Genomic DNA, 12,853 nt, shown 5'->3' on the forward strand with positions numbered 1-12,853 from the left:
TTCGGAGACTTGACCCCTGGAGGATAGGCAACCGCACGACTCTGTTTGTTGCACACGATGCCACATTACACGGCGTACACCTACATAGAACCACATCCACCCGCAAAATAGTCGCCGTTGGCCGTTGTGCATGTTTGCCAACGTTGGGATAGCTGCCGGAAGCACCGCTGAAAGGAAACACTACGTTTCGTCTCGAGTTATTATCTGGTTGAGAAACGTCGGATCATCGTGAGCACTACTGTTGAGGTCAGCACAAATCGTCATGTGATCATCACGTTGGTCTTGCGACAGGATTCGTGGCACACTGTACTAGGCAACACGAGACATGTTGAGGTCATTCGTCAGAATTTTTTGGCAAGTACCATGGCTGAACTCTATTGCTGCTGAGAGATCCTCTACCGATTGGGAGTGGTTAGCATGCACCAACGTTGCAAGTTCTTGGATCTTGCGTTCCGTTCGAACTGTTTGCGGCCGACCAGTACGCACATCTTCTTCCAAACTGCCCCGTCCTTGCACAAAACGTCGGTGACGCCTAAACACAACATTGAGACTCAATGTATCCTCAGTGTAAACCTGCTGCATCATTTCAAAAGTTTCGGCAGCAGTTTTGCCTAATGCTTTGCAGAACTTGATGTTTGCCCGTTGCTCAAACTGTGACATGTCGATGTCCGACCAGCGCATTCAAATCACCGTTCCAACAATGACCGTACGTCTGCTTCCAGTACATGCACTCAACTGTCTCTTGCAGGGACGAGAGACTAACTAACATGGTACCTTACCACGGCGCCATCAATGCGCTATAGTGCACTACAGCGCCAAGATGCGGACAGTCTCAGGAATTAATGACTATACTACGTACAACCTTCTTCAGGGATTTTACAGCTTTCTCACTGTAATCCACCTGTGATACCATTTACAGGTAAATATATTATTTAACTTAGGAGGAGGAAGTGATAGTTTCATTTACAGAAAGAATGAAACTCACACATCCATTACATATATGCCAAATGTGATCCAAAACTCTCTTTGAGGGCAGGCTTCAATTAATGAAATAATGTACAAGATGGCCATGAACTCTACAGGGTGAAGCGAAATTCGCGCACTCGGGCGTCGCAGCGCGACTCCTCACATGCCAGCAATAAAAGAATATCTGTCACAAAATTTCGTCCTGCGAGTATATCCGGCAGATAAAGGACGTTGAAGAGTGGCAATCTGGCAACACTGTAACAACATATACGGCAACTACCTCTGTCAGAATATATTAGTCGTGCTCTACAGTTGGTGCAGTGGATAGAGTTTTGGGTTAGCATGCAGGAGGTCGAGGGGTCCAATCCTGGTATGAGGACTATGTTTTTTTTATTTCAGAAATATAGTCTAGGTGGTATGGTATCTGGCATCTTAACCGTCAACAGCGATTACAGCGCGTCCTCTAGAAACTATTTGCACTTACATACTACGATCCTAGAAATGGATGAAAATTCTTTTTCATTGGTCAGCTTTGAGAGACGCCCTTTCCACATCGCGGGCGTAAATTTATTCGCACCACTTCATCTACTAGACGTGTTCAGCGTTATTAAATTTTGTAAATGTAGGATACATGTGACCTAAGAAACGGTGTCTTACTGTATTACAGTATGTAATGTCCAATGGAAATTAGCAAATTAAAAAGTGCGCCTCAACCCAGGATCGAACCCTCGACCCCATGCATGCTAAACCAAAACTCTATCCATTGCACCAACCGTACAGCACAACTAGTCCGTCCTGACAGAGGTAGTTACCATACACGTGTTTTCAGTGTTGCCAGATTGCCACTCTTCAACGTTCTTCTTCAGCCGGATATACTCGCAGGACGAATTTTTGTGAGAAACATTTTTTTTATGGCTGGCATGTGAGGAGTCGCGCTGCGACGCCCGATTGCGCGAATTTCGCTTCATCCTGTATAGACAAACTTTCAGAAGTTGTTCAGGGAGGTTACCCGAGTGTTTAGATATAAAGAATCCATGATTTTCGGTGACTCGTTACCAAGTGGGTGAGTGGGTGTTGATTTATTACACAAACAATGTGTCTTGCACCGTGACTGATTGAGTGAGACATTATACAACCGGTGACAATAAAGTTCGGTGAATGAAGTCAGAATTGTCAATCCGGCAACACTGACGACACGCAATGCTGCACCTGCGTGGCAGCAGGTTTTAACCACCTGCTCCCAACGATGTTCATTTTATCACAACGTAAGTAAAGGTCAAGAGTGTTAGCACGACCAGGGATAAAAAAAATAAATTAAAGTAAATACTTACAATTATCCCAACAAAGGCCGTCGCTGATTGAGGAAGCACTGGACACAAGAGGCCTAGCGAATCAACTAAAAATTAGCTTAAATAATTGACTGAAATAATAATTCCTTGATTCATTTAAGAAAACTTTAATAATACCAAAACATTTATAATTTACCGACCTCAAAATTAATTTTTTTTAACTGTTTTAAAGATACGATAAATACTGAATTCTATTTAGATCAATTAAAAGAATAACGCAGTAGAAGGTAAAATCCTTATATCAATAATTGCTGAATGAAAACAGAAGACCTCTTTAGAATAATAAATGAACGAGGTTCAATTGAAAATTAAATAATTAAATCCACCATTATAGAATGGATAATGAAAACCTATCTAATAGACTATCTCGGTTTTCGGAGGTTGCGTGAAAACAGTAAGGATCAACCAAACACACTATATCACGAAACGAAGAAATAATTCAGGAACATGCAAAAAATCACAGAAGTAGGATAAAATAATTCAATATTCCCCAGAGACGATAACTAAAATCGAAGGAGTAAGTCAAATACAGCAGAAAAGATCCAATGCACGCAACTATTTCCAATACAGATGAACGTCAATACTACAATAATCCGCAGATTCTCAAATGTCAGTTTCAACACAGCAACGCCCCCCATTGCGTTTGCATTCTATTACACAGGACAACCGCCATGATTAAAATGAGAACACGATGTACCGAGTAAGTCAATAGATCAGCTTTCATTTAAAGCACAAGTTTACTTTTAACAGCCCGAAATGGTTTGAAAAATATTTTAAATAATAAATATTTAATTATGTTTGAAAACAGGAAGGAAATAAAACCAGGCTTTTAAGGTTATACAATAAATTCGTACATCATCTTGTCGGAGCTCCTTGAACATAATCATTCCTTTCGTGCACGAAAGCTAATATAACTGAATGCTGAAGCCCAAAAATTAACATATAATTATCTTCTTAAATTAAATTGAAACCTCAAATATTTTCACATTACAAGTTAACGACAATGACCTGTTTTCGACTCTAAATTTTTTTTTTTTTACCCACAAATAATCCGAACATCACCTTTAGAAATTCTCACATATCGTAGACTTAAGTGCTCAGCATCTTAGCACTATAAAATAACAGGATTAGTTCCTCAGTTAAAACAGTCATAACATCCAATGAAGCTACTTACGAGGTCGGTGTTTTCAAAAATTAAATCGTTTCAAAAAAAACAAACCACATCTTTGGCACTTATGCCAGATGGAGAATCCATCAACCGGGATCAAATATCCGCACCATCTTCCCTTCTTGTAAGATAATTCGTATCTTTAAGACACAACCAGCAGAGATTAGCTCAACGCGTCTTCCAGTTTAAAGGGCAAGAAATAGAACAACTGCACACGCTGATTGTTAGAGCACGGTTCATGGCCAAGCAAGCTTATCTTCTTGGCGCCCAGATAGCAGCACAACTACTCACTTCGAATGGTAAGTACTAAATCCACCACTAGATGGCTCACCATCAGCAATTTAATGAAAAGCTCATACAGTTACGATATTCAACACTCGGAGATGCAGACAAATGATGTGAAGGCATGAATGTAATAGAGACAACATAGTACCATGACGAGTAGTTATTCAAACTCCATTACAGTCTCCCCCCCGAAACCATCAACCTGGGGTGGCGTATCACAAGCAGTCATAGTTGAAAACCATCTGTTGTCTCAAGAATATGTGTAATAAAGGTTCCATCTTCGATAATTTAACATAAACACTTCTCAATATGAACAGAGATATACTAGGGTGATATATAACAGTGATCAGACCACTCACAGTTGTTTAGTGTTCAATTAAGTCCATGTTTTCACGCGCAATATCATCAGCACGCCAATTTTCTTTAACATGTTCAGATAATACTATGATTACTAAGGTAATCGGAGTTTGCTTAATCACAATAAATTTTCAGACACATAACCTACACAAGAAAACAGGTCTTACAAGGTTTAAAACATAGCATAATTCTCATTCGAACATAATTCAGGGCTTCAATTATAGGGAATGACAAGACTTCAAGAGTGATAACCATATTACCACATAAATACCCCAAAAGGAAAACACAAGAAGAAGAAGAAGAATAAGAAAAGGACCAAAATAAATAGGAAAACATAAGCCTCTACAAGAAGTAAGTCAGTGCAACGAACATTAGATAATTCTTCAAGTAACTTATCACACTAATCACTTTATCATCAGTTTCCTCCAATCCGATCAGAATACCACAGCAAGAGCCGAAACCAGAATATCAGATCATTCACGATAATTATCACATCAAGGTTAAGTGTAGCAAATAATCAATATATCAATAAAGCTAAAATTTTAACAGACATATCTGTGAAATCAAAACTCCCCAATCAATAGATGCTAACCCTTTTTTTTAATTTTCAAATCATTTCTTGGCTTAAATTAATATTCCTTTCACACAGCTTCAACTTCCATAGGCCTACTACACATATACTCATTCCAAGCAGAAGGTGAAAACAAGAAACAATAATAAATAGAAAGATACTGAAAAACACGTTTAGAACAGAAAGCTAAGCAAGAGTAGAAGATATGAATGTTTAGAGCAATGGTAAAAGGTTAATTACAGTTGGAGACATATGTACAATTCAGATGTAGGGTACGCGTAAGGTGGGTCATCAACAACCGAACTATCAGCAATTACCAGGCAATCAACACACAATATCAACACTTACACCGGGATAGAAAATGACCAGGAGAAACACCGGAGACTAACTAGCCTGAAATCACATAGTCCTACTACAAGCTCCCATATGCAGGTAGAGGATCGGTGACTGCAATACCGACTGTACAAGGAGAATAATCCCATACTTATTCTTCTACATCACAGAACGATAAGTTACGATACCAATGACACTAATCCAGGAAGGCTCCAATTTTTTTTTTTAAATGCGCTAGACAGGCAGGTTAATCGAAATGAAAATTAAGATCGTAGGATTAACAAGATGACTTCAGAAGAACGGTTTATGGCAGAGAATATAAGAAGTTGAACCAAAAACAAGACGACAGTCACCAAGATACCAATTAGCTAATAATCATTTCCAAAAGAGTTGTAGGTGCATAGATTAGTTCAATTTAAATCCCACTCGACACCAAGAAATCACATCAAAGGTCAAGTCCAACCTTCTCTTGATGTCCATCGAAAACTCCCCCAAACTAGATTACCACAACAACAATCCAACACCACTCTAATGATTACCAGTGCCGATGTGTCAGCCACAATGGTAAAGAACATACAAATCCTCGTCAGCACCCCACAAATCACAGAGTGCCCACCCAATATCATTACAACAACCGCAATAACCACCATCATGACTTCAGAGGAACACAGTTACCTCTCAACGAAACCATAATGCGACCCCAACATAATTCCCAAAATCAAACTCATTATTCCAAACTTCACCGATACACAAGGATCAGAAACCATACCATAAGGTCAAAAGATGTACACTCCTTAGGTCATGAATCCTATATTACCCAAACAAAATCTCACAATAACCCATGAAGCCGACGAATGCCAGTTCTCTAACATGACTCTACAACTCTACACCAAATCAGTATAGCAAAATAGGTTTAAATTTCCCTAAAACCCACAGCAGAAAGAAAACAGATGTACAGGCAAGATACTCGACTGCAATTCAAAATAAGGCCACCCGATTACAACTTGCATAGGCTCAGAAATAACGCTACAAGATATAACGGACCACCTACCTTAGTAGTTCACATGCCTAACCAAATTAAAGAACAGCAACAAGGGGTTCATTAAATAAACGCGATGTATACAGAGAACCAAATTACTTCAAAGAAAAACGTGAAGTTCATTTACCCAAAAAAAAAGAAATCCATTTTTCCCCAGAAACCAAGAATTAAGATACAGTAAGAGCACAAGGCTCATGCACACAGCAACCAGTAACTCTTCTCCAGCTCCGGGCGACAGGATTTCACCCAATTAACTTCACTCGGATAAAGGCAGAGTATCCAATACCCTCAACACCTTTCCTCAAGTTTTCATAACAAAACCTTTAAGACCCATAGCTCAGAGAAACACACTTTTCTTATTATCACCGCAAGTAAGAACCCAGACAAGGAAATATCTCGAGATTACAAGATACATCAGAAATTTTACTGTACTACGTTATGGAACGCAAACACTCAACATAGGTAATTAAAATCATAGAATTTTTCTAATAGACACTATATCAATACCAATATCACCAAAAAGAAATTTTTTTTAACACAGAAGGTTCTCTTATAGACATCCATCCTGCACCCTGCTGAATCATACTACCAAGGCCACATTACCAAAACTGGGAACCACCTCAATTCTCAATTTTCAATCTCCCACCACAACAGGTCCCAATTAAATTCACACCGATCATACTTAACGATGATAATAACATTATTTTAAACTTCCATCTATTGATCACTGAGTATTAACTTCACAGATATTCCCTACTTAAACATGATGAAACATCAAATACAGTCTTTCTTACATTTGTCCACTTCAACAAGATTCATACTTACCAAGGATGAAAATTATCAAGATACACACGCCCCAATACATAACTTCCCAACCTCCATATGGACAGCACAATTTCCGCACTTCCATTACCCATTTTAATCAAACAATAACCCGATCCATAGTTACCAACCACAAAAAGATTTTGAACTCAACCAACCCCCCACAATATATCAAGTCGCTTTCACTTGGGATAAATGAACTCTCCGAATCCTTTTTGCCACAGGATCACTAACAAGCATAGATACAGGGCTCAAAAACTGCAATATCGTACAAGGTCCCTGAAATCTAGGAGCTAATTTTGAAGTAAATTTATTTATAGCCTTGCTGACAGGATAACATTTTACGAAGACTTGGTCTCCAACACTTAGCTTGGTGGGTTTTCTTCCTTTGTCATAGTTCTTTCGTACCTTTTCATACGACACAGCCAACCTCGTTTTGGCCTCATCCCACACCTTTCGCACATCGCGAGGAGTAGAGACTTCAGGAAGCAGTTCCTCAATTCGAAGGAGATTAGATAGAGGAGAAAATGGAACAAAACTCAACATTAATTCCATAGGAGTTTTGCCATGAGACTCATGAACAGCAGTATTAAATGCATATGACAACCAATGAAGACAGGTGTCCCACTTGGTATGATTCGAGTGGTGGTAAGCTATGAGAGCAGATTTTAAATTTCTATTCATTCTCTCGGAATATGAGGGATTGGGATAATATGGAGTAGTGGTCACATGGGAGATGCACAAATCAAACAAGTACTTCCTGAATAAATGACTAGTAAAGCCAGCAGCATTGTCAGATACAAGAAACTTAGGAGTTCCAAAGGAGGCAAAAATAGAATTTAAACAAGAAATAGTGGACTGCGAATTGGTTGATCTAGTCGGGAAGATCCAGCAAAACCTGGTAAACCCATCAATGCACACCAATGCATGAGTATTTCCTCGACTGGAACGTGGAAAGGGTCCAACATGATCGATAAACAATCGCTCCATAGCTCTGGAAGCTTGAGTCGATGACAACAACCCCACACGTTTGTTTAGATTAGGTTTACTAATGGCGGAACTTTTACAAGACTTGACCATGGATGTGATATCCCGATCCATGTTTTTCCAAATAAAGAACTCCCTTATTTTTGATCTAGTTTTGAAGTTTCCCAAGTGTCCACCAACAGGACTATCATGGTAATACTGAAATATGACAGGAATTAAAACCTTGGGGACAACGATCTTTATCCTTTTATCATAACGAGATTGACAACAGAGTACCCCTTTCAGCAAGGAATAAGGTTTGATAATTTAACCAGAATTAATCTTTTCCAGAATTTCCTTTAACTGAGGATCATCGTTTTGATGCAGAGCAATATCTTGATACAACACTGGAAGATTAGTCAAGATAGAATTCACATTTACCGAACCAATTTGAGGTACACTCTTCGCTTCCAAGTTTTCAAAACCATCCTCCTCATCAAACATACGACTAAGCCCATCGGCGATTACATTTTCCGTTCCACGAATGTGCCGAACATTAAATTTAAAAGCAGAAATTCTCAGCGCCCACCTAGTTAGTCTTCCAGTTCTTTTGGGTCTTTTCAGAACCCAGGAAAGAGCTTCATTGTCTGTCTCTAAATCAAAATTAACCTGCTCCACATAAACACGGAATTTCTCCAACGAAAATAGTACCGCTAAACACTCTAATTCATAGACAGAATATTTCCTTTCCAGCGGGGAGAGAGCTCTAGATGCGTAAGCGATAGGACGTCTACCCATTTCCGACTCTTGCAATAAGACGCCTGCAATAGCCTTCCCTGAGGCATCAGTCTGGATAATGAATCTTTTATTAAAATCAGGAATAGCAAGTATAGGGGCATTACTGAGAGCTCTCTTCAAGGTTTCAAAGGCTCTTTGTTGAGGGTCTTCCCACACAAATTTGACATTCTTTCTACGTAAGGAATTCAAAGGGGCAGCAATTTCAGCATAATTCGGAACGAATTTTCTAAAGAAATTAGTCATGCCAATGAATCTGGCAATCCCTTTTACATCTTTAGGTGGTTTAAAATCGTGAATAGCTTGAGTACGGGCATGATCAATTGAAATACCCTGTGACGATACTATATGTCCCAAGAAGGAGATTTGAGATTTGGAAAAATTGGTCTTGGAAAGCTTGACAGTTAAACCTGCTTTCTTCAATCTTTCAACTACCTCCTGTACATGCTTGAGATGATCTTCGAAATTTGCAGAATATACAACAAGATCGTCAAGATAATGAATAACGTACTTAAATTTCACATCCCCAAACACAGAATCCAGTAATCGAGTTAACACAGCCGCTCCCGTCGACAGCCCAAAAGGTATAACCGTGTATTCATACAGATTCCAGTCAGTGGCAAAAGCAGTGAGAGGAATAGATTCCTCATCAAGAGGTATTTGGTTGTATGCCTGATTCAAATCAAAGGTCGAAAAATAATTAGCACCATGGAACCAAGAGAAGCAAGTATGCAAATCCGGTAGGGGCACAGACTGCATGACGATCTTACGGTTTAACTCTCTATAATCCGTCACTGGCCTGAAACCTCCAGATGACTTGGGCACCAGAAACATCGGAGACGAGTACGGAGAGATAGAAGGTCGAATAACACCATCCTGAAGCATCTTATCGATGATTTTCTTTAATTCAACCATCTTAGGTGGTGATAACCTATAGGGCGGAGATCTAACAGGAATCTTGTCTGTAATATCAATGTGGTATTTAAGCACATTAGTCAATCCCAATTTATCAGTGAAAACTTCAGGATACCTAGCACAAAGATCACGAATTTTACGAGCTTGATCGAGAGGCAGGTGATCAAGATCTAATTTATTACCTTCGCCTTCCTCAACATCCTCATCCAATGCACAAGCAGAATACCTTTGTAACACTACATCTTCATAAAATTTGAAAATTCTATTAGGACAAAATTTGAAACTAAAGTTCCTATCTTGTAAATTCAAAATCATTCCAACCTTGCCCATAAAATCCGTCCCTAAAATTACTTGATAAGATAAATCAGAAGCCACGAGACAAACTGTCTTCCAAGTAAACTCGGCAATTCTAATTTTGACAGATATACAACCTAGAATTCTTAATCTGCCTCCATTAGCAGTCACACAATTAAGTTTAGAAGTCCTAATTTCAGGTAATTTGCAACAAACCTTCATCCTCGAATACCAAGTCTCACTCATAAGTGACACAGCACTACCGGAATCTATCAATCCCAATGCAGGTTCGTTATTCACTTCAATACAAATGGTCGAGGTTTTAGAAACAACATTACTAGAAATACCTAACATTCCCGGAAAAGAACACTCATTATTCACATGACCTTCAACCAACCAGCTCTCATCATCTGCATTGGGCATACCACACGGTCATTGAAAATTCCTATTGTTTACCTTAGGGCACTGCCTTTTCATATGTGACTTAGATCCGCAAACATAACAACTACCATTTTGTCTACGACACAATGTATCTTTACTTCTCTCGGAAGGGCAATTATTCCTCAGGTGATCTCTAGATCCACAAGCGTAACATTTTTTGAAGGAAGAAGAAGGCACAGGATGAGCGGAGACATTGTTAGACCGAAAAGAAACACAGGGAGGGGGATACCTAGTGTGCCGGGACTCATCTCCATGTTTTACATCCTCGGCAAATGTACAAGCTTGCTCAAGTTCTGCAAAACTACTCGGGCACTTAGTCAAGGATAAAAAGGACCGATATTGAGGAGTAATGCCTTTGATTATACGACCTACCATCTCTTCTTCCGGTACCATGATTTTAAAAACCTCGCAATAAAATTTCAAATCCAAGACATAGGCCAATAGATTTTCATGCAAGAATTGCGTTCTATAACAATGTTTTGGAACCAGACTTTGTAACGCTAGGGACGGAATAAACCTTGTCAAGATTAACTCGTGAAATTCATTTACACTTAAATTACTGCTAATAGCCTTAGAAATTTCTCTTTTTAGTACACCTTGACAGTTGGGAAATAACACTCTAAAAATTCCCAGAGCATCCATGCAATACACATTAGCCGACTCAGATAATTCTACTAGAAACCGCAGGAATCTGATGGTTTCGTCAATGGAATCTACAGAAAAGGTCATTACATTTTTGAAAAGATCCTTAATAGAATTAGGAGCCGAACATGACCTAATCAACAAATTCTCAACCGCAGAACTAAGTCCGCAGCAATGCGATGAGGATGGATTATTGACGGTCTGAGGAGTAATTAACTCATTAGTGGCACCAAGGTTGTTACCTTCATTCGTTTCAATCTCATGACTTAATGATAACTGACCAACCTTCTTCATATTAATCATAAAATCGAGTTCAACCGAAACATTAATTACTGAAGTTAACAACGAAGTGCATTGAGACATCAATTCACCTTCAGGTCCAAGAGAAATCAAATCTTGCACCCTGTTAATAAAGTGATTGGTACGAGCTTTTAATCTTTTCAATTGGTAATCTGATGGATTACACTCTTTTAACTGTTTTATAAACACTAAGCTGTAATGGAGTTTGAATAACTACTCGTCATGGTACTATGTTGTCTCTATTACATTCATGCCTTCACATCATTTGTCTGCATCTCCGAGTGTTGAATATCGTAACTGTATGAGCTTTTCATTAAATTGCTGATGGTGAGCCATCTAGTGGTGGATTTAGTACTTACCATTCGAAGTGAGTAGTTGTGCTGCTATCTGGGCGCCAAGAAGATAAGCTTGCTTGGCCATGAACCGTGCTCTAACAATCAGCGTGTGCAGTTGTTCTATTTCTTGCCCTTTAAACTGGAAGACGCGTTGAGCTAATCTCTGCTGGTTGTGTCATAAACATACGAATTATCTTACAAGAAGGGAAGATGGTGCGGATATTTGATCCCGGTTGATGGATTCTCCATCTGGCATAAGTGCCAAAGATGTGGTTTGTTTTTTTTGAAACGATTTAATTTTTGAAAACACCGACCTCGTAAGTAGCTTCATTGGATGTTATGACTGTTTTAACTGAGGAACTAATCCTGTTATTTTATAGTGCTAAGATGCTGAGCACTTAAGTCTACGATATGTGAGAATTTCTAAAGGTGATGTTCGGATTATTTGTGGGTAAAAAAAAAATTTAGAGTCGAAAACAGGTCATTGTCGTTAACTTGTAATGTGAAAATATTTGAGGTTTCAATTTAATTTAAGAAGATAATTATATGTTAATTTTTGGGCTTCAGCATTCAGTTATATTAGCTTTCGTGCACGAAAGGAATGATTATGTTCAAGGAGCTCCGACAAGATGATGTACGAATTTATTGTATAACCTTAAAAGCCTGGTTTTATTTCCTTCCTGTTTTCAAACATAATTAAATATTTATTATTTAAAATATTTTTCAAACCATTTCGGGCTGTTAAAAGTAAACTTGTGCTTTAAATGAAAGCTGATCTATTGACTTACTCGGTACATCGTGTTCTCATTTTAATCATGGCGGTTGTCCTGTGTAATAGAATGCAAACGCAATGGGGGGCGTTGCTGTGTTGAAACTGACATTTGAGAATCTGCGGATTATTGTAGTATTGACGTTCATCTGTATTGGAAATAGTTGCGTGCATTGGATCTTTTCTGCTGTATTTGACTTACTCCTTCGATTTTAGTTATCGTCTCTGGGGAATATTGAATTATTTTATCCTACTTCTGTGATTTTTTGCATGTTCCTGAATTATTTCTTCTTTTCGTGATATAGTGTGTTTGGTTGATCCTTACTGTTTTCACGCAACCTCCGAAAACCGAGATAGTCTATTAGATAGGTTTTCATTATCCATTCTATAATGGTGGATTTAATTATTTAATTTTCAATTGAACCTCGTTCATTTATTATTCTAAAGAGGTCTTCTGTTTTCATTCAGCAATTATTGATATAAGGATTTTACCTTCTACTGCGTTA

This window comes from Anabrus simplex, chromosome X (genome assembly GCF_040414725.1).
Source record: "Anabrus simplex isolate iqAnaSimp1 chromosome X, ASM4041472v1, whole genome shotgun sequence".
In the NCBI taxonomy this organism is placed as follows: domain Eukaryota; kingdom Metazoa; phylum Arthropoda; class Insecta; order Orthoptera; family Tettigoniidae; genus Anabrus; species Anabrus simplex.